Source organism: Coregonus lavaretus, assembly GCF_964263955.1.
Source record: "Coregonus lavaretus genome assembly, chromosome: 23".
NCBI lineage: Eukaryota > Metazoa > Chordata > Actinopteri > Salmoniformes > Salmonidae > Coregonus > Coregonus lavaretus.
This window is the reverse complement of record NC_140010.1, coordinates 15,169,158-15,191,412: the sequence shown is the minus strand read 5'-3', so window position 1 is coordinate 15,191,412 and position 22,255 is coordinate 15,169,158. Positions and strand designations below refer to the sequence as shown.

General features: G+C 45.4%; 1 pseudogene across 1 annotated transcript in view; it reads left to right on the top strand.

Annotated features, from left to right (window-relative positions):
- Positions 1-5,955: 5,955 nt before the first annotated feature.
- LOC311098884 overlaps positions 5,956-22,255 on the top strand; it is a 64,683-nt pseudogene continuing 48,383 nt past the window's right edge. Inside the window, exons 1-3 of the transcript XR_014615696.1 lie at positions 5,956-5,965; positions 6,290-6,485; positions 6,751-6,901. The product of XR_014615696.1 is annotated as an uncharacterized misc_RNA (transcript). The remainder of the gene's footprint in view (positions 5,966-6,289; positions 6,486-6,750; positions 6,902-22,255) is intronic.

Here is a 22,255-nt window from a genome sequence, read left to right as displayed (position 1 = left end):
CTTTTCCCAGAAGCCTTAATACTTGTTTGTCACTAGTTACCACAAACACAATAAGTCAATATCTATTTCATAAAAATTAATGAAAACAAAAATGTGCTTTTTGGTCTTCATTCAAGGTTAGGCATAAGGTTAGCAGTCTGTTTAAGGTTAGGTTTAAAATCAGATTTTAAAAAGAGAAATTGGATAATTACCAGGGTTTATGACTTCATGGCTGTGGGACCACAGACAGAAGGGGTAACTCAGACAAGTCACAGGGGCTATAAAACTGATGCATCCGTTTAGAACGTTTTTTCACAACCAAACGTGGTGATGAGAGGAAGTCTGCGAATTATCTCATCGATGAAACATCTGATCTCAATAAATGTTTCTGTTCAGAGCACAGTGCACTAAGTTTTATAGACTTGACGCTTTGCCAAAGTAAAAAAAAAAGAGTGTTGTTTAGAAGGAGCGCAAGGTCGAATTGAGTTTACACACCCGCGCACTTCACGGGGTAGGCGTTCCCTAACGGAAATATGCAAATATGCGCTACAACGCGCCAATAGGCTCTCGCTAACTTGCCTTTCTTGTTCTGCCCACTATGCTTCATTTGCTCCCACTGTAAACGACACAGATTAACTATCTTGGGTTAGTTATAAATATCTTTGATGGGACCTTAGAACATTTAACCACTTCCTGAAAGCGGTGCACCAAGAAGAAACGTTGTGGACAGTCAGCTGGTCATTTCATATTAGTGCTGGGCGATTAACCGAAATGTCAGTTATTTTTCGGTTTTTAAACAACTAATTGACCGATGTCGGTTCAATTATTTGAATTCCGTTTTGTTCGTTTTTTTACTGTGAGCTTAATGCGCATATTGCACAGTTTCGCCACAGATAGAACAATGAGACAGATATTTCACTGGATGTATAAATGTGAAGCATCCGTTTGCCATTTCCACTCACTACCAAATATGCTAGTGAGAGGAAGCCTACTGGCGGGCAGTGGGAGAAGATGGAACGAGATGGATTTTGGCCGACATTCTGCAAATTCTTTCATCGATTAAACATTTCATTTCAATACAGTTTTCTGTTCCCTAAACTAGAAATTGTTATGAACAGAGTGTAGACTTTACCCTTTGCAAAAGTTTTTAAAAATCGCGCTGTTTAGGAGTGCAAAGGCGATTTGAGTGCACAACTAGAACGCGCCAATGGGATATCGCTAACGCGTGCTTGGCTCTGCCCGCCTCCTTGCTTGTTCTGCCCACAATGACTAATTGATCCCATTGGAAACGACAAGCTGTGGTCTATCTTGGTTTAGTTATAAAAAATATTTGGTTTCTCTAGAGATAAATCAGATCCCGAATGAACTGTGCGATATAGTAGGGAGTTGTAGTTTCCAACAGGCCAATATTGTACATAGTTTAGCGCATAAAGCGTGGTAAATAACTACAATGACCTTAATCCATTGCGCATCTACTTGTCGGTGTGTGTTTATTTTATGCCTGCTACGGAAGAGGCAGAAGAATGCGCGATCGCGAGGTATCCCCAAATAAATTATGGTTAATAAGTAATAAGCAGTAATGGGCAGTCACTACCACCATGGGACTTTTAATAATTGTTTTATTCTGTGTTACAGCATTTTACTCAAATAATCGAAACCGAAATCCTTAAAAAAAATTAAAAAATATGAATAAACTAACCGAAACCGAACCGACCTCAAAAAGCACTAATCGCTCAGCACTATTTCATATAGTCCTACTGGCTAAACTGTCCTATCTCACAATATTGAAGTATGACTAGACCTTTCATGTCATAACCACTCACACAAAACGGCATGTAGCTATTTGCCAACATGCCTTTTCAAGGAAAGGTACGTTTCTCTGGCTATTCTGCTTGCTTGCTAGCTAACTGTTAGCTAACTTTAGCTTGCTCTGGTTCCATTGCGCGGCAACAATAATGTTCCATTGATTCTTTCATAGAGAATCAATTTTGTTGAGTGACTGGCTACATTGAATTTACATTTTAGTCATTTAGCAGACGCTCTTATCCAGAGCGACTTACAGTATGAGTGCATACATTTTTATTTTTTTATTTTTTTCATACTGGCCCCCGTGGGAAAACGAACCCACAACCCTGGCGTTGCAATCGCCATGCTCTACCAACGACCTACACGGTATTAAATCACCAAAGTGAAGAAGTTTCTATAGTGCAGAGAATTTTTCTCTACGCGCAGGGTGTCCTTTTTCCAAAATACGAAATTAACTACTTCTAAGGGGTTTTGACTAGATGGGATGCAGCTAATGTCTGAAGTGACTTTTCGTAGCAGGTTAGGAAAATGAGGTTAAGGTTAGCTAAAATTCTCCCTGACGTCACTTTGACATTAGCTGCATCCCTTCGAGACATGACCCTTCTGAGGACGCCAGACTAGCTTGGGTCCACGCGCATGCTTGGATGTGCATGCATGCATCTCTTAGTGCAGAATCGACGTATGCGCGTGGGCCAGAGCTATATATAGTTAAAAAATTTAACATTTACATTTTTGTCATTTATCAGACGCTCTTATCCAGAGCGACTTACAAATTGGTGCATTCACCTTATGATAGCCAGTGGGACAACCACTTTACAATATTTTTTTTTTTCTTCGGGGTGAGGTAAGGGGGGGTAGAAGGATTACTTTATCCTATCCCAGGTATTCCTTAAAGAGGTGGGGTTTCAAGTGTCTCCGGAAGGTGGTGAGTGACTCCGCTGTCCTGGCGCCGTGAGGGAACTTGTTCCACCATTGGGGTGCCAGAGCAGCGAACAGTTTTGACTGGGCTGAGCGGGAACTGTGCTTCCGCAGAGGTAGGGGGGCCAGCAGGCCAGAGGTGGATGAACGCAATGCCCTCGTTTGGGTGTAGGGACTGATCAGAGCCTGAAGGTACGGAGGTGCCGTCCCCCTCACAGTTCCGTAGGCAAGCACCATGGTCTTGTAGCAGATGCGAGCTTCAACTGGAAGCCAGTGGAGTGTGCGGAGGAGCGGGGTGACGTGAGAGAACTTGGGAAGGTTGAACACCAGACGGGCTGCAGCGTTCTGGATGAGTTGTAGGGGTTTAATGGCACAGGCAGGGAGCCCAGCCAACAGTGAGTTGCAGTAATCCAGACGGGAGATGACAAGTGCCTGGATTAGGACCTGTGCCACTTCCTGTTTAAGGCAGGGTCGTACTCTGCAAATGTTGTAGAGCATGAACCTACTCTGGGAGGAGGACACAACAGAGTTGTCAACCGTGATGGCGAGATCATGGAACAGGCAGTCCTTCCCCGGGAGGAAGAGCAGCTCCGTCTTGTCGAGGTTCAGCTTGAGGTGGTGATCCGTCATCCACACTGATATGTCTGCCAGACATGCAGAGATGCGATTCACCACCTGGTTATCAGAAGGGGGAAAGGAGAAGATTAATTGTGTGTCGTCTGCGTAGCAATGATAGGAGTGGCCATGTGAGGATATGACAGAGCCAAGTGACTTGGTGTATAGCGAGAATAGGAGAGGGCCTAGAACTGAGCCCTGGGGTACACCAGTGGTGAGAGCACATGGTGCGGAGACAGATTCTCGCCACGCCACCTGGTAGGAGCGACCTGTCAGGTAGGACGCAATCCAAGAGTGAGCCGCGCCGGAGATGCCCAACTCGGAGAGGGTGGAGAGGAGGATCTGATGGTTCACAGTATCAAATGAAGCAGATAGGTCTAGAAAGACGAGAGCAGAGGAGAGAGAGAGTTAGCTTTAGCAGTGCGGAGAGCCTCCGTGACACAGAGAAGAGCAGTCTCAGTTGAATGACCAGTCTTGAAACCTGACTGGTTTGGATCAAGAAGGTCATTCTGAGAGAGATGCAAAGAGAGTTGGCTAAAGACGGCACGCTCAAGAGTTTTGAAGAGAAAAGATAGAAGGGATACTGGTCTCTAGTTGTTGACATCGGAGGGATCGAGTGTAGGTTTTTTGAGAAGGGGTGCAACTCTCGCTCTCTTGAAGACGGAAGGGACATAGCCAGCGGTCAAGGATGAGTTGATGAGCGAGGTGAGGTAAGGGAGAAGGTCTCCGGAAATGGTCTGGAGAAGAGAGGAGGGGATAGGGTCAAGCGGGCAGGTTGTTGGGCGGCCCGCTAGCTAGCTAGTTTCATTCATTCAATATACACTGAACAAAAATATAGATGCAACAATTTCAAAGATTTTACTGAGTTACAGTTCATATAAGGAAATAAGTCAATTGAAATAAAGTAATTAGGCCCTAATCTATGGACTTCACATGACTGGGAATACAGATATGCATCTGTTGGTCACAGATAGCTTTTAAAAAAGGTAGGGGCATGGATCAGAAAACCAGTCAGTATCATTTGCTTCATGCAGCGCGACACATCTCCTTCGTATAGAGTTGATCAGGCTGTTGATTGTGGCCTGTGGAATGTTGTCCCACTCCTTTTCAATGGCTGTGCGAAGTTTCTGGATATTGGCGGGAACTGGAACACGCTGTCGTACACGTCAATCCAGAGCATCCCAAACATGCTCAATGGGTGACATGTCTGGTGAGTATGCAGGCCATGGAAGAACTGGGAGATTTTCAGCTTCCAGGAATTGTGTACAGATCCTTGGGACATGGGGCCGTGCATTATCATGCTGAAACATGAGGTGATGGCGGCGGATGAATAGCATGACAATGAGCCTCAGGATATTGTCACGGTATCTCTGTGCATCGATAAAATGCAATTGGGTTCATTGTCTGTAGCTTATGCCTGCCCATACCATAACCCCACCGCCACCATGGGGCACTCTGTTCATAACGTTGACATCAGCAAACCGCTCGCCCACACGACGCCATACGTCTGCCATCTGCCCTGTACAGTTGAAACTGGGATTTAACCGTGAAGAGCACACTTCTCCAGCATGCCAGTGGCCATCGAAGGTGAGCATATGCCCACTGAAGTCGGTTACAACGCCTAACTGCAGTCAGGTCAAGACCCTGGTGAGGACGACGAGCATGCAGATGAGCTTCCCTGAAACGGACGGTTCCTGACAGTTTGTGCAGAAATTCTTCGGTTGTGCAAATCCACAGATTCATCAGCTGTCCGGGTGGCTGATCTCAGACGATCCAGCAGGTGAAGAAGTCAGATGTGGAGGTCCTGGGCTGGTTACATGTGGTCTGGACTGCAGAGTCAGCATGCCAATTGCACGCTCCCTCGAAACTTGAGACATCTGTGGCATTGTGTTGTGTGGCAAAACTGCACATTTTAGAGTGGCCTTTTTTTGTCCCCAGCACAAGGCACACCTGTGTAATGATCATGCTGTTTAATCAGCTTCTTGATATGCCAAGCCTGACAGGTGGATGTAGGGAAATGCTCACTAATAGGGATGTAAACAAATTTGAGAGAAATAATCTTTTTGTGCGTATGGACCATTTCTGGGATCTTTTATTTCAGCTCATGAAACATGGGACCAACACTTTACATGTTGCGTTTATATTTTTGTTCAGTGTAGTTGGTTGGTTTAGTTATATACTTTGCAATATTTTACCAAGGAGGTCATTTATTTTTCTGCGCAAAATGGAGGAGCAGAATATATTACAAGGATGTCAATTGTATGTTGTTTCCTGATGATGTCAAAGTTGATGTCAGAAAAGTGGGGAGAGAGTCTTCAATCACTGCCACTTCTGCTAACATGTCCTGGGAAGGCAGCTTTTTGGACACACACTATATTACATTTACATTTTAGTCATTTAGCAGACGCTCTTATCCAGAGAGACTTACAGTTAGTGAGTGCATACATTTTTTCAAACTGGCCCCCCGTGCGAAACGAACCCACAACCCTGGCGTTGCAAGCGCCATGCTCTACCAACTGAGCTACACAGGGCCACAGTGTTGTCAGTGCAATTCTTCTCCATGATTCTGAATTGCTCATATTGCTTCAAACATGTCATTGTGGTTTTATTGTGGAACCTAAGGTCATCTAGGAAGAAATGGCGAGCTGTACGACAACTGGCACAGTCACCAGCACAAGGTATTGTAAACAATAGTTGAATGGTCAACAATGCTTCATGATGTTTACTCATGTGATTTCTGTCAGTGTCTCTTGTGATAACTAACTTGTCAAATACGTTAAAATACCTATTGGAAGGTTTTGTAAGTGCCTGATGCAAAACTATACAAATGCATCATCATCCATTATTAACAATCCATTCTTATTGAAAATGCATTATTATTATCCATTATTCATGAAAATCCATTATTGCTCTGTATCGCTTGAGACTGACTGTCTTTGTCCTTGTCCACCCCTGTGTGTGTCCAATGCAGTGCGGTGTGATGAGGACCCATTGCACATCGCCTGGAGCTCCAGTGAGTGAGCTGCCTGACAGTGAGGCCCAGGCCCAGCAGCTTCCTCTACCTCCCCCCAGCAGCAGTGTGGTTCAGGAGCACCGCAGGCCCCGGAGACCTGCAGCCCCCATTCAGTTCTACAGCAGAGCCCTATGCATTTTCAGCACTGGAACAGGTACTTGAGACAGGGGTGCAATTTTTATAGTGCTCTGTTTGCATTACTAGCAAGGATTTGTCCATCGAATGACACAATCTGTGGTTGGTATTTTGTTTTCAATATGTATTTGTCTTTGAATGATATTCAGAGAACATTCATCACTGCTCCCTCATCAGTGCAAGTACTGCAGTCAAGAAAGATTGTAATTAAGAATTGAATATACTGCGTATGTTAATCATTTAATCAGCCGCACATTACATAATGTTTTAAATTATATTTTTAGATGAGCTTCCGACGATAGACATGGATAGCGATGAGGCTGAAGATAAAGATGAGAGAGAGAGAGAAGGAAGAGGACAGTGTGGGAAAAATCTGACTGTGAGTCGGAGTCCTACACTGAGGAACCAAAATAATCAACACCTAAACCTACAACGGTGAGTAAACTAGAGCTTTACTCAAAAAACTTTACCAATACTACATAAAACAGTAAGACAAAATATGTATAAACACATCTAGATAAAAAAAAAATATTTATTTAAATAAATAAAAACGCAGACATTTCACATAGTGGTTTAAGACAAATATACTATTGCAAAAAATCCATAATACAGTACACAAACTTTACAGGACACAAACTTTACAGTTTCAGCCATGTTCAATGACACTAGGTGGTGCTATGCACCGTCCAGTACATTGTTTTCTTCCTTCTGCATTTATATAACAGTGTGACAGTGCTGTATTTACCATTATCTATCCCAGTTTCATCTATTTGTAAATATCCTCCCTTCACTCAGTATGAACGTAATGGTAAACATGTGCACGTGTATAGCAACATGTAAATAGCATCATGGTGGTTTCCCGTAACACATGTCAGATGTCAGCAAGACCACATGGTTTCCCCATTAGGCTACAACAGATACATTTTTGGCATATGCCCTACGCAGCTCATATCATGGAAACAGGGATTTACACAACAACACACCACTGTTATATAACTTTAAGGCAACGTTACTTTGCATTTATACATTTAAGGCAACATGACTATTTATATATCTAATCTTAACATCAACAGGGTCTAGTTAGTTATATTTATAGGTTAGACCTTTTTAGATATTCTACCACTAGCCGGAGTATTCAAAAACAAACTGACAGTCTAGGTCTGGCAGGCCAATACCTACACAGTACAATATAGTGCACTTTCCTTTGTAACTTAGTTGGTAGAGCATGGTGCTTGCATGGTGGTCGCAACACCAGGATAGTGGGTTCAATTCCCAGGACCACCCGTAAGTAAAATGTATGCACGCATGACTATAAGTAGCTTTGGATGAAAACATCTGCTAAATGGCATACTGTATATTATATCTTCAGATCATGCTCTAAATTGTTACAGTTCACAACTTGATCCCAGTGGTGTTGCTGAATGGAGCACTGTCTATGTGGGGAAAGGGTAGGGCATGTTCCAAAACGGCAACCAGCAACTTAACCCTTTTCACTCATGGGAATTGGCCTATATGGATAGGGCTAAATTGAAATGTTTCTTACAGAAGAAATAAGAAAATGCATAACCATGGTAGCAATTAACTCCTGAGTGGCGCAGTGGTCTAAGGCACTGCATCGCAGTGCTAACTGTGTCACTAGAGATCCTGGTTCGAATCCAGGCTCTGTCGCAGCCGGCCGCGACCGGGAGACTCATGGGGCGGCGCACAATTGGCCCAGCGTCGTCCAGGGTAGGGGAGGGAATGGCCGGCAGGGATGTAGCTCAGTTGATAGAGCATGGCGTTTGCAACGCCAGGGTTGTGGGTTCGATTCCCACGGGGGGCCAGTATAAAAAAATATGTATTCACTAACTGTAAGTCGCTCTGGATAAGAGCGTCTGCTAAATGACTAAAATGTAAATGTAAATGTAATTGAAAGGGAACAGTTTGGAAATGTGAAAATTATTAGACCAAAGGTGAAGACACAACAGTTCACCTGACACAAGACTGAATTCAAACATTACACTGTAAATTGTATGTGTATTTTACATTTATTGTACTTTTCGCCACATTGGTTGATAATGAAATCTGAAAATACTCTGGATACATTCAGTAACACGATAAGACTATTCCTGGAAAATATGGGGTAGGTGCAACATAAGACAAATACGTTTTTTGTTTTTAAGTACTAAATTACAAGACAACACATTTTCTATTTGTGAGAGAAGACTAACATGTGTCTCCAAGTGGCTACACACCTCTCCAAAGTGTGCACAGTTCCTAAGCAATTTCAATGCACTTTTATGACTCAAAGAACAGTCTTCAACTATAAGGTACTTTTTTGAGCTCTCCTAGCTGTGCCGTTGAGGAACTAGAGTAAGCACACTTGTAGTTGTTTCATTTGGAAGAAAACCCTGCCATCATACAATTACTGTTGTTGTTTACGCAATCCAAAAAACAGTCCATTATAAACCGTAATCTGGGTCAGGTGGGCATCATTTCAAAGCTTGTTCTATTGCCAACATGACTAGCTAAGTTATAAAATACGATCTTACAGTGTTAGGCTTTCACAAGGCAATTCAGAGAAACAGATCGTAATTTGTGTGCATAGAAAGGAGTCATGAGTGCATTCAGTTGCGTGTGGCCCGACAAATTTTCTTCACAATAAACAAAAATAGGCTCATTCTGTTCAAAACATCCCAGGGTATGACATCATGTCATCTTGTAACTGTACATCAAACATAGTGATCATAAACATTGACACTGTATATGACATGAGTTTTATGATTTGGAAATGTGAAGTGCACATTTGGACTCATGGGTGTTTGGCTTGCTTGTATGACATCAAAGTGGTATTTATTATAATTCTCAACGTCTCATCTTTCAAAATACATTGAGTCTTCTTCATTTACAGCATTCCCCTCACTCAGACATCAAATAATGTGCAAAAGTTGCCCAATTACCGGGAGGGATGGGGGCAACTTCTTGTTGCGAGCGGTGCTCAAGTTCAGAACTGCTGTCAGTCAAAAACCATACAGCGCTGTTAAGCGCAGAGCCAGAGCTCTGACATCATGTATAGAATGTTACTACGTTCCAATTTAGGCACTTTATTAGTACCCAAATCTGCCACTTTCAACCCATATACGAGTGCAAAGGGTTAACCAATGTCCATGTACAGTGGCTTGCGAAAGTATTCACCCCCCTTGGCATTTTTCCTGTTTTGTTGCCTTACAACCTGGAATTAAAATGGATTTTTTTGGGGGTTTGTATCATTTGATTTACACAACATGCCTACCACTTTGAAGATGCAAAATATGTTTTATTGTGAAACAAACAAGAATTAAGACAAAAAAACTGAAAACTATTCACCCCCCCAAAAGTCAAAACTTTGTAGAGCCACCTTTTGCAGCAATTACAGCTGCAAGTCTCTTGGGGTATGTCTCTATAAGCTTGGCACATCTAGCTACTGGGATTTTTGCCCATTCTTCAAGGCAAAACTGCTCCAGCTCCTTCAAGTTGGATGGGTTCCGCTGGTGTACAGCAATCTTTAAGTCATACCACAGATTGTGACGAGTACTGAGGATACGAAGAGGCAGGACGCAGACGCAGGAATCAACAATGTAAAGGTTTACTTAACACTGAGTCAGAGAACAACAAAGAGCCAGTACACGACAAGACGCTGACAATCACACACAACACAACACTGAACAGTCCAGGGCTATATAGGGGTGGTGATGAGATGATGAGGTGCAGGTGCGCTGGAGGTTATTAGGGTGCGTTGGGTTTCCATTCCGGTGTTGCCGAGGTGGTGCGCTCAGACCGGTGGCTCAGTAGACCGGCGAATCAGAGCGCCGGAGGGGAGCAACGGGATGAGACGTGACACAGATTCTCAATTGGATTGAGGTCTGGGCTTTGACTTGGCCATTCCAAGACATTTAAATGTTTCCCCTTAAACCACTAGAGTGTTGCTTTAGCAGTATGCTTAGGGTCATTGTCCTGCTGGAAGGTGAACCTCCGTCCCAGTCTCAAATCTATGGAAGACAAACAGGTTTCCCTCAAGAATTTCCCTGTATTTAGCGCCATCATTCCTTCAATTCTGACCAGTTTCCCAGTCCCTGCCGATGAAAAACATCCCCACAGCATGATGCTGCCACCACGTGCTTCACTGTGGGGATGGTGTTCTCGGGGTGATGAGAGGTGTTGGGTTTGCGCCAGACATAGCGTTTTCCTTGATGGCCAAATAGCTCAATTATAGTCTCATCTGACCAGAGTACCTTCTTCCGTATGTTTGGGGAGTCACCAACATGCCTTTTGGTGAACACCAAACATGTTTGCTTATTTTTTTCTTTAAGAAATTGCTTTTTTTCTGGCCACTCTTCCGTAAGCCCAGCTCTGTGGAGTGTACTGCTTAAAGTGGTCCTATGGACAGATACTCCAATCTCCGCTGTGGAGATTTGCAGCTCCTTCAGGGTTATATTTGGTCTCTTTGTTGCCTGTCTGTTTAATGCCCTCCTTGCCTGGTCCGTGAGTTTTGGTGGGCGGCCCTGTCTTGGCAGGTTTGTTGTGGTGCCATAGTCTTTCCATTTTTTAATAATGGATTTAATGGTGCTCCGTGGGATGTTCAAAGTTTCGTATATTTTTTTATAACCCAACCCTGACCTGTACTTCTCCACAACTTTGTCCCTGACCTGTTTGGAGAGCTCCTTGGTCTTCATGGTGCCGCTTGCTTGGTGGTGCCCCTTGCTTAGTGGTGTTGCAGACTCTGGGGCCTTTCAGAACAGGTGTATATATACTGAGATCATGTGACAGATCATGTGACACTTAAATAAAGTCCACCTGTGTGCAATCTAACTAATTATGTGACTTCTGAAGGTAATTGGTTGCACCAGATCTTATTTAGGGGCTTCATAGCAAAGGGGGTGAATACATATGCACGCACCACTTTTCCGTTATTTTTTTTTTGGAATTTTTGGAAACAAGTACTTTTTTTCATTTGACTTCACCAATTTGGACTATTTTGTGTATGTCCATTACATGAAATCCAAATAAAAATCCATTTAAATTACAGGTTGTAATGCAACAAAATAGGAAAAACGCCAAGGGGGATGAATACTTTTGCAAGGCACTGTATATTCTTCTTCATATACTGTGTTTTCAAAATACCCCTCCATATACCCCCCTTCTACTGTGAGAGGAACTGCATTCGGGTCTCATGTGCAGTCTGGCAGTGTCAATTATGCATGTGGTTTGAATTAATGGCGACTTTGTGTAAAGTAGATAAGATAGGCTAAAGGCTTCCAACAACCTGTTTGGATAATGTGCTGTTTTATTTTTTACAATCTGCTGCTGTGCATGTTGTGTATTTTGTGGAATGGCAGTGTGACATTGGGGGAAAATGTTGTAATTTCTCAGGTCTTTCGGGAAATATGAAGAGTGGTCCTGGTACAGGATGGTTACCTGTGTTAATCCCTAATCCATCGTTTTCTAAAGTTCTAGAATATTCTACTATTTGGCTTTGGGATTTTTCAACTACAGTCTTGACAAGTTGAAATGTGCCTCAGAAAGCCTCTTGAGTTGCTCTCTGTAAGTATACTGAAGAAAATATAAATGCAACAATTTCAAAGATTTTACTGATTTACAGTTCATATTAGGAAATCAGTCAATTGAAATAAATTCATTAAGCCCTAATCTATGGATTTCACATGACTGGGAATATAGATATGCAGCTGTTGGTTACAGATACCTTTTTTTATGTAGGGGCTTGGATCAGAAAACCAGTCAGTATCTGGTGTGACCACCATTTGCCTCATGCAGCTCGACACATCTCCTTCGAATAGAGTTGATCAGGCTGTTGATTGTGGCCTGTGGAATGTTGTCCCACTCCTCTTCAATGGCTGTGCGAAGTTTTTGGATATTGGCGGGAACTGGAACACGCTGTCTTACATGTCGATCCAGAGCATCCCAAACATGCTCAATGGGTGACTTGACTGATGAGTATGCAGGCCATGGAAGAACTGGGCCATTTTCAGCTTCTAGGAATTGTGTAATATGTAATGATCATGCTGTGTAATGATGATGCCGTTTAATCAGCTTCTTGGTATGCCACACCTGTCAGGTGGATGGATTATCTTGGCAAAGGAGAAATGCTCACCAACAGGGATGTACACAAATTTGTGCACAGAATTTCTGCGATCTTTTATTTCAGCTCATGAAACATGGGACCAACACTTTACATGTTGCGTTTGTATTTTTGTTCAGAATAGTAATAGAGCTGAAGCTATGTTCATCAAGAGGCCTCAGAGGCAGATAGTCCCCCACAGGTCCACAGCCACTGTTATCAGCTCTCTGGGGGTCAAAGGTTATTTATCTAACCTCCCTAAACTGGAGGCTTGTGTTCTGAGGCCTCACAGAAACCAAGAGATTATCTCATAAACATTAGGCTGAATCCACTTGTCACGACTTCCGCCGAGGCTGCCTTCCCTCCTTGTTCGGGCAGGTTTCCACGTTCGTCGTCACCGGCTTACTAGCAACTGCCGATCCCATTCTCATCACTCCACTTGTCATGTCTTGTCTTGTCAATCACACACACCTGGTGCTGATTCCCCTAATTAGTATGTGTATAAGTGTTCCCTCTGTTCCCCTTGTCTTTGTGAGTGATTGTTTCATTGTGAGAGTAAGTAGCTCGGTTGAGCTACTCTTCCATTTGTTATTGCCAAGGTGGAATATTTCCCTTGTGATAGTTTCGTTTTGACGCTGGGTGCGTTTTATTTATGTAAATGGTCCAGGAGCATTCCTCAATGCTGGCCAGCTTGGGGGAAGCGATGGATTGGGTTCTTCAGGTAGTACAACGCCTGGAGAGAGAGGACCTGAGCTATCGAGACCAGCTGGTCAACCGGATCCAGCCACCTACACCCCAGCGCCTGGAGGGATCCAGATATCCCGGCCACCGGCGTTTGATGGGACGGCAGCGCGATGTAAGGGATTTCTGCTCCAACTAGAGTTGTATTTCTCCAGCAACAGGCCGGCGCCACTGGAGCAGGAGAAGGTATCCGTCCTCGTTTCCTGCCTTTGTGGGAGAGCCCTGGAGTGGGCCAACGCGGTGTGGAACGAGGGAGGTGCCGCGTTGGAGGACTATGGGGAGTTTGCTTGCCTCTTTCGGGCCGTTTTCGATCACCCGCCTGAGGGTCGAGAGGCGGGCGAACGACTGGTCCATCTGAGGCAGGGGACGAGGACTGCACAGGACTACGCGCTGGAGTTCCGGACGCTGGCAGCGGGGTCCGGGCGGAACGAGCGGGCCCTAATCGACCATTTTCGGTGCCACCTAAGGGAGGACATCCGACGGGAGCTAGCCTGCCATGATGCCATGCTATTGTTCTCCCAACTGGTGGAGATGGCCATCCGGCTGGACAATCTGCTAGCAGCCAGAGGACATCCTGGTAGGGGTCTGCCCGTTCCCACTCCGGACGACTCTGACCCCGAGCAGATGGAGCTGGGGGGAGCCGCCGGTCGAGAGAGCGCAGGAGGACAGCGACAGTGCCACTCTGGTGGCAAGAAGAGACAATATACCTCACGTCGCATTCAACGTTCCTTTGGGTCTGGAGGCGGTAGGCAGGGTACTCACGCATCACCCCAGGTAACGAATACCCAAACTTATTCGGAGCCCTTTGCGGCGCTCTGTACCTTATCTATCTCCTTTCCCTATCACCTGGTAGTTTCCCAGTGTAAGGCGCTAGTCGAGTCAGGTGCAGCTGGGAACTTTATGGACAGGGCATTTGCACGCCGTCAAGGCATTTAATTGGTTCCCCTATCCATTCCACTCCCCATCAGAGCACTTGATAGTCGACCATTAGGGTACGGGTTGGTAAAGGAGGTTACTGTACCAGTCACCATGATTACACAGGAGACGCATGTTCCTGTGACGCATGATCCTCCTCTCCACCCTCTCCGAGTTGGGCATCTCCGGCGCAGCTCACTCTTGGATTGCGTCCTACCTGACAGGTTGCTCCTACCAGGTGGCGTGGCGACAATCTGTCTCCGCACCATGTGCTCTCACCACTGGTGTCCCCCAGGGCTCAGTTCTAGGCCCTCTCCTATTCTCTCTATACACCAAGTCACTTGGCTCTGTCATATCCTCACATGGTCTCTCCCATCATTGCTACGCAGACGACACACAATTAATCTTCTCCTTTCCCCCTTCTGATAACCAGGTGGCGAATCGCATCTCTGCATGTCTGGTAGACATATCAGTGTGGATGTCGGATCACCACCTCAAGCTGAACCTCGGCAAGACGGAGCTGCTCTTCCTCCCGGGGAAGGACTGCCCACTCCATGATCTCGCCATCACGGTTGACAACTCCGTTGTGTCCTCCTCCCAGAGTGCAAAGAACCTTGGCGTGACCCTGGACAACACCCTGTCATTCTCCGCTAACATCAAAGCGGTGACCCGATCCTGTAGGTTCATGCTCTACAACATTCGCAGAGTACGACCCTACCTTACACAGGAAGCGGCACAGGTCCTAATCCAGGCACTTGTCATCTCCCGTCTGGATTACTGCAACTCGCTGTTGGCTGGGCTCCCTGCCTGTGCCATTAAGCCCCTACAACTCATCCAGAACGCTGCAGCCCGTCTGGTGTTCAACCTTCCCAAGTTCTCTCACGTCACCCCACTCCTCCGCACACTCCACTGGCTCCAGTTGAAGCTCGCATCTGCTACAAGACCATGGTGCTTGCCTACGGAGCTATGAGGGGAACGGCACCTCCTTACCTTCAGGCTCTGATCAGTCCCTACACCCAAACGAAGGCATTGCGTTCTTCCACCTCTGGCTTGCTGGTCCCTTACCTCTGCAGAAGCACAGTTCCCGCTCAGCCCAGTCAAAACTGTTCGCTGCTCTGGCACCCCAATGGTGGAACAAGCTCCCTCACGACGCCAGGACAGCAGAGTCACTGACCACCTTCCGGAGACACTTGAAACCCTACCTCTTTAAGGAATACCTGGGATAGTATAAAAGTAATCCTTCTACACCCCCACAAAAAATAATTATGAAAAAGAAAAGAAAAGAAAAGAAAAAAAAAAATATATATATATATATATATATATATATATATATATATATATATATATATATATATATATATATATATATATATATATACACAAAAAAATATACAAATTATAATATATACTGAAAATAGAAACGAGAAATTAAAAAAGAAAATAACTCTGACATCCTCCTCAACACTAGACTTGCTATGGTGGGATCTCTGACATCCTCCTCAACACTTTCTTATACATAGCACATGTAACGGCACATGCTGGGAACACTGTAGGGTACTTTACTGATAATCCATCAAGTTATTCTACTCTGGGTTCCTGACAAACAACTGAATTTGGCACGACCTTCCCCACAGCCAAATCGTTTCCAAAAATGAATGAAACCCCCTTCACCGGTAGGCTAGGCCTCACTCCAACGACAACGGAACCAGAAATAAGATCAGACTTCTACATTATACAAAGGAACTTCCATGCAACCCATCACCACGCCTTGTACTAACACACTGTAACCAGTTGCTGAAGTGTCAGATAAAGGCAAAACACCCTCCAACATGAAGGACTGGGCTGCCCCAGTGTCTCACAGTATCTTCACCAGCTGCTTAACAGCATCACCACTCTGCAGAGACACAAACGCATACACATCTGATCCAGAATGTTGTTTAGGAGATACACCAGTCCCAACCAGAGACTTAATGGGCTGGAGTGCTCCCACAAGAAGAAACTGCTTTTTCTCTCTAATTTTTCTGTTTCAACTGAAGACACTTAGAGACAATGTGTCCTTTCTCACGGCAGTAATGACAAACCGGCGGTTACGAAAAAAGTTGTTTTCTGCTGATCCTTGTCTTTGGGCACTGTAGAAAAGGACTGAAACCTCGTAGTAGGAGGTGACTTCTCTGGATTGCTCTTTGCATAGGTATAACTACTGGGTGCTTTGTTTGTGAAGGTAGTTTTATGTGTCAACACAAACTCATCTGCCAGAACTGCAGCTTTCTCAAGAGTGAGATCCTTGTGCTCATAAATGTAGGTAGCAACCCTTTCGTGAAGGCAATTCTTTAACTGCTCGAGAAGTATGATTGTCTTTAAATCCTCAAGGTCCTTGAACCACACCACCGATCAAAAAGACATGCTTGTTCCCTTGCCAACTCAACATGGCTTTGTGATTCTGTCTTTTGTAATTAACAGAACTGTTGTCTGTATGCCTCTGGGACCAACTCATAAGCCTGAAGAATAGCAGTTTAACAGTGTCATAATCTGAACTCAATAGATAAAGCGCCGTACACTTTGAGCTTTTGGAGGAGCAGTGACCAAATGTCTCACAGCCATTTTAGGGATGTGGCAATCCGCTCAAACAGAGTAAAATGTACATCCACCTCTCTTTCGTTCAAAGGCGGTACAAGTCGGCTGTTCCGGCCAAGATCAAACTCTGTTGAGGGTGCAGGATGGCCTGACTGCATTCGGAGCACTTTGAGATCCATCTCTCTTAATCTAATGGCATGTCCACGTTCTTCTTGTTCTTGTTCTAGTCTGGCTGCCCGTTCACCTAATTTCTGTTGCTCCAATCTCTCCTCATGTTCTCTTTCCCTTTCCTTGTGCTCAAGCTCTAATTTATGTTGTTCCCATGTTGCCTTTAGTTCTACCTCTCACAGTTGCACGTCTATGGGGTGTACAGTGCCTTGCAAAAGTATTCATCCCCCTTGGCGTTTTTCAAATTTTGTTGCATTACAACCTGTAATTGCCAGTATGAAAAATGTATGCACTCACTAACTGTAAGTCGCTCTGGATAAGAGCGGCAGCTAAATGACTAAAATGGAAATGTAAATGTTGAGCAGATCACTTTTTTGATTATTGAGTCTCCTGCTTACCCTGTAGTCTTAGGTATTCCGTAGTTAGCCCTTCACAACCCCAATTTTTCATGGACGCAGAGGGTTCTTACGGGGTGGTGCGTGAGTGTCTGGGTAGGTGTCTAGGTGTTTCCGTTGGTGCGACCACGGTAGAAAGTCCAGACTGTAACCCCACCGTGCGCATTCCCCCCGAATACCATGATCTGGCGCTCGTGTTTTCCAAGATGCAAGCGACTAAATTACCACCACATCGGGAGGGGGATTGCGCGATAAACCTTTGGGTAGACGCTGTACCTCCCAAGAGTCATGTGTATCCCCTGTGGCAGGCTGAAACGGAGGCTATGGAAACATACGTCACCGAGTCCCTGCGCCAGGGGTATATACGTCCCTCCACTTCACCTGCTTCCTCGGGTTTCTTCTTTGTGAAGAAGAAAGATGGCGGTTTACGACCGTGTATTGATTATTTACCACTGAATAAGGTCACGGTACGATTTAGTTATCCTCTTCCCCTCATTCCTTCAGTGATTGAGTCAATGCATGGAGCCCGTTTTTTCACCAAATTAGACCTCAGGAGTGCCTACAACCTGGTGCGTATTCAGGAAGGGGATGAGTGGAAAACAGCATTCAGCACAACCTCGGAGCATTATGAATACCTGGTGGTGCCCTACGGTTTGATGAATGCTCCATCCGTTTTCCAGTCATTTGTGAACGAGGTGATTCGGGACATGCTTGGTCGCGGTGTGGTGGTCTACATCGATGACATCCTGGTGTATTCCGCTACGCGCGCCGAGCATGTGTCCCTGGTTCGCAAGGTACTGGTCCGACTGCTGGAGAATTATCTTTATGCCAAGGCAGAGAAGTGTGAGTTTTTCCAGCAGTCAATCTCTTTCCTCAGATACCACATTACTACCACAGGTGTGGAGATGGATGGAGATCGCATTTCAGCCGTGCGTAATTGGCCGACTCCAACCACGGTGAAGGAGGTGCAGCGCTTCCTTGGCTTTGCCAACTACTATCGGAGGTTTAATCGGGGCTTTAGCAAGGTCGCAGCTCCCATTACCTCCTTGTTGAAGGGTGGGCCGTCCCGGCTCCGCTGGTCTGCTGAGGCTGATTTGGCCTTCAGTAGATTACGGGGTCTGTTCACCTTCGCCCCGGTACTGGATCACCCCGATCCATCACTACTGTTCGTAGTGGAGGTGGATGCGTCCGAGGTAGGGATAGGCGCTGTCTTATCCCAACGCTCAAGCACGCCACCCCAGCTCCGCCCCTGTGCCTTCTTTTCGAAGAAGCTCAGCTCGGCGGAGCAGAACTACGGCGTTGGTGATCGGGAGCTGCTGGCTGTTGTCCGAGCTTTAACGGTGGGGAGGCATTGGCTCGAAGGGGCGAAACACCCTTTCCTCGTCTGGACAGACCACCGTAACCTGGAGTACATTCGGGCAGCGAGGAGGCTGAATCCTCGCCAGGCCTGGTGGGCCCTCTTCTTCACCCGGTTTGATTTCACACTCTCATACATTCCGGGTACGAAGAACGTCAAGGCAGACGCACTGTCTCGGCTGTATGACACAGAGGAGAGGCCCAGAGACAACACCCCCATACTTCCGGCCTCGTGCATTGTGGCGCCGGTAGTATGGGCAATGGATGCGGATATAGCGCAGGCATTACGCACAGATCCATCTCCACCGCAGTGTCCAGCTGGGCTGCAGTACGTGCCTGCACTTATCCGAGATTGTGTGATCTACTGGGCACACACGTCACCCTCCTCTGGTCATCCAGGTATCGGTCGTACAATGCGCTGCCTGACCGAGAAGTACTGGTGGCCTACCTTGGCTAAGGACGTGAGGGTGTATGTTTCCTCCTGCTCAGTGTGCGCCCAGAGTAAGGCCCCTAGGCACCTCCCAGCGGGTAAGCTACAACCTTTACCAGTTCCACAACGACCATGGTCTCACCTTAGTATTGATTTTCTTACTGATCTTCCCCTCTCCCAAGGTAACACCACTATCCTGGTCGTTGTGGATCGCTTTTCGAAATCCTGCCGCCTCCTTCTTCTGCCCAGTCTCCCCACGGCCCTACAAACTGCGGAGGCTCTGTTTACTCACGTCTTCCGGCACTACGGTGTACCAGAGGATATAGTGTCCGACCGAGGTCCCCAGTTCACGTCTAGAGTCTGGAAGGCGTTCATGGAACGTCTGGGGGTCTCGGTCAGCCTGACCTATGGATTTCACCCCGAGAGTAATGGGCAGGTGGAAAGGGTGAATCAAGATGTGGGTAGGTTCCTGCGGACCTACTGTCAGGACTGGCCGGGGGAGTGGTCGGTGTTCCTGCCATGGGAAGAATACGCTCAGAACTCACTCCGCCACTAACCTAACACCCTTCCAATGTGTTTTGGGTTACGAACCGGTCCTGGTACCGTGGCACCAGAGCTAGACCGAGGCTCCTGCGGTGGATGACTGGTTTCGGTGCGTGGAGAAGACTTGGGATGCTGCCCACGTTCGCCTGCAGCGCGCCGTGCGTCGTCAGAAGGCGAACGCTGACCGCCACCGCAGGGAGACCCCGGTTTTCGTACCGGGGGATCGGGTCTGGCTCTCGACCCAGAATCTACCCCTCCGCCTGCCCTGCCGGAAGCTGAGCCCGCGGTTTGTGGGGCCGTTTAAAGTCCTGAGGAGGATAAACGACTTCCGCCGAGGCTGCCTCTCCTCCTCGTTTCAGCGTTTGTCGTCACCGGCTTACTAGCTACTGCCGATCCCATTCTCATCTCTCCACTTACATTTACATTTTCGTAATTTAGCAGACGCTCTTATCCAGAGACTGACTTACAAATTGGTGCATTCACCTTATGATAGCCAGCGGGACAACCACTTTACAATTGTTATTTTTATATATATATATTATTATTATTTTTTGGGGGGGGGGTGGAGTAAGGGGGGGTAGAAGGATTACTTTATCCTATCCCAGGTATTCCTTAAAGAGGTGGGGTTTCAAGTGTCTCCGGAAGGTGGTGAGTGACTCCGCTGTCACTCACCAGACACTTGTCATGTGTCTTGTCAATCACACACACACCTGGTGCTCATTCTCCTAATTAGTATGTGTATAAGTGTTCCCTCTGTTCCCCTTGTCTTTGTGAGTGATTGTTTCATTGTGAGAGCGAGTAGCACGGTTGAGCTACTCTTCCATTTGTTATTGCCAAGGTGGAATATTTCCCTTGTGATAGTTTCGTTTTGACGGTTGGTGCGTTTTATTTATGTAAACGGTATAAACTCTGGACTTCGGTGTTTTACCTCCTGCGCCTGACTCCTTCATTCACACCTCGTCACACCACTTAACTTGAGGGTGTGCGTGTTCAACGTTTTTGATGCGTTGATACATGCATGATGCGTTGACGTCAGTAGGAAACTTTCTTGAAAGTTTCCAGTCTTGCCATAGATTTTCAAGATTATTTAAATCAAGTCTGTAACAAGGCAACTCAGGAACATTCATGTGTCGTCTTGGTAAGCAACTCCAGTGTATATTTGGCATTGTGTTTTAGGTTATTGTCCTGCTGAAAGGTGAATTTGTCTCCCAGTGTCTGTTGGAAAGCAGACTAAACCAGGTTTTCCTCTAGGATTTTGCCTGTGCTTAGCTCTATTCCGTTTCTTTTTATCCTAAAAAACTCCCTAGTCCTTGACGATGACAAGCATACCCATAATATGAAGCAGCCACCACCATGCTTGAAAATATGAAGAGTGGTACTCAGTGATTTGTTTTATTGGATTTAGTGCCTTATTGCAAACAGGATGTATGTTTTGGAATATTTATATTATGTACAGGCTTCTTTCTTTTCACTCTGTCATTTAGGTTAGTATTGTGGAGTAACTACAATGTTGTTGATCCATCCTCAGTTCTCCTATCACAGCCATTAAACTCTGTAACTGTTTTAAAGTCACCATTGGTGTCATGGTGAAATCCCTAAGCGGTTTCCTTCCTCTCTGGCAACTGAGTTAGGAAGGACACCTGTATCTTTCTAATGACTGTATTGAAACACCATCCAAAGTGTAATTAATAACTTCACCATGCTTTAAGGGATATTCAAGGTCTGCTTTTTTTTTACCAATCTACCAATGGGTGCCCTTCTTTGCGAGGCATTGGAAAGCCTCCCTGGTCTTTGTGGTTGAATCTGTGTTTGAAATTCACTGCTCGACTGAGGGACCTTACAGATAATTGTATGTGTGGTGTACAGAGATGAGGTAGTCATTTAAAAATCATGTTAAACATTATTGTTGCACACAGAGTCCATGCAACTTATTATGTGACTTGTTAAGCAAATGTTTACTCCTGAACTTATTTAGGCTTGCCTATAACAAAGGGGTTGAATACTTATTGACTCAAGACATTTCAGCTTTTCATTTTTAAATAATTTGTAAAAAATATCTAAAAACATTCCACTTTGACATTATGGGGTATTGTGTGTTTAAGCCAGTGACACAAATCTCAATTTAAATTCAGGCTGTAACAACAAAAAATTTGGAAAAAGTCAAGGTGTGTGAATACTTTCTGAAGGCACTCTATTAGTGTGAATAACTACTACTCTTCACATTAATGGATGCAGACGTAACGATGGCCATCATTTAGAAACTAAAAGCGAGTGTTTCCACATCCTATTCTACTCAGTGGCTATCAGTTTCCCTTTCCTTTCCTTTGACTACAGTTTGGGTCAGTAGGGTAAGAGTTAGTTGTTTTGTACTCTCTGCAGAGGATGGGATGGTTACTGCCAATAGTAAATCAAATTGGATCTAACAGGATACAGACTTTGAGATCTCAAATTCATTGTTTCATTTAAAGCTGAAACAAAACACGGCTCAACTGACTCACTTTATCTGTGTTTGCCAGGCCAGTGTAGTGCTCTTTAATTTGTATTAATATTCTAGAACTCTGTGATGGGTAGAT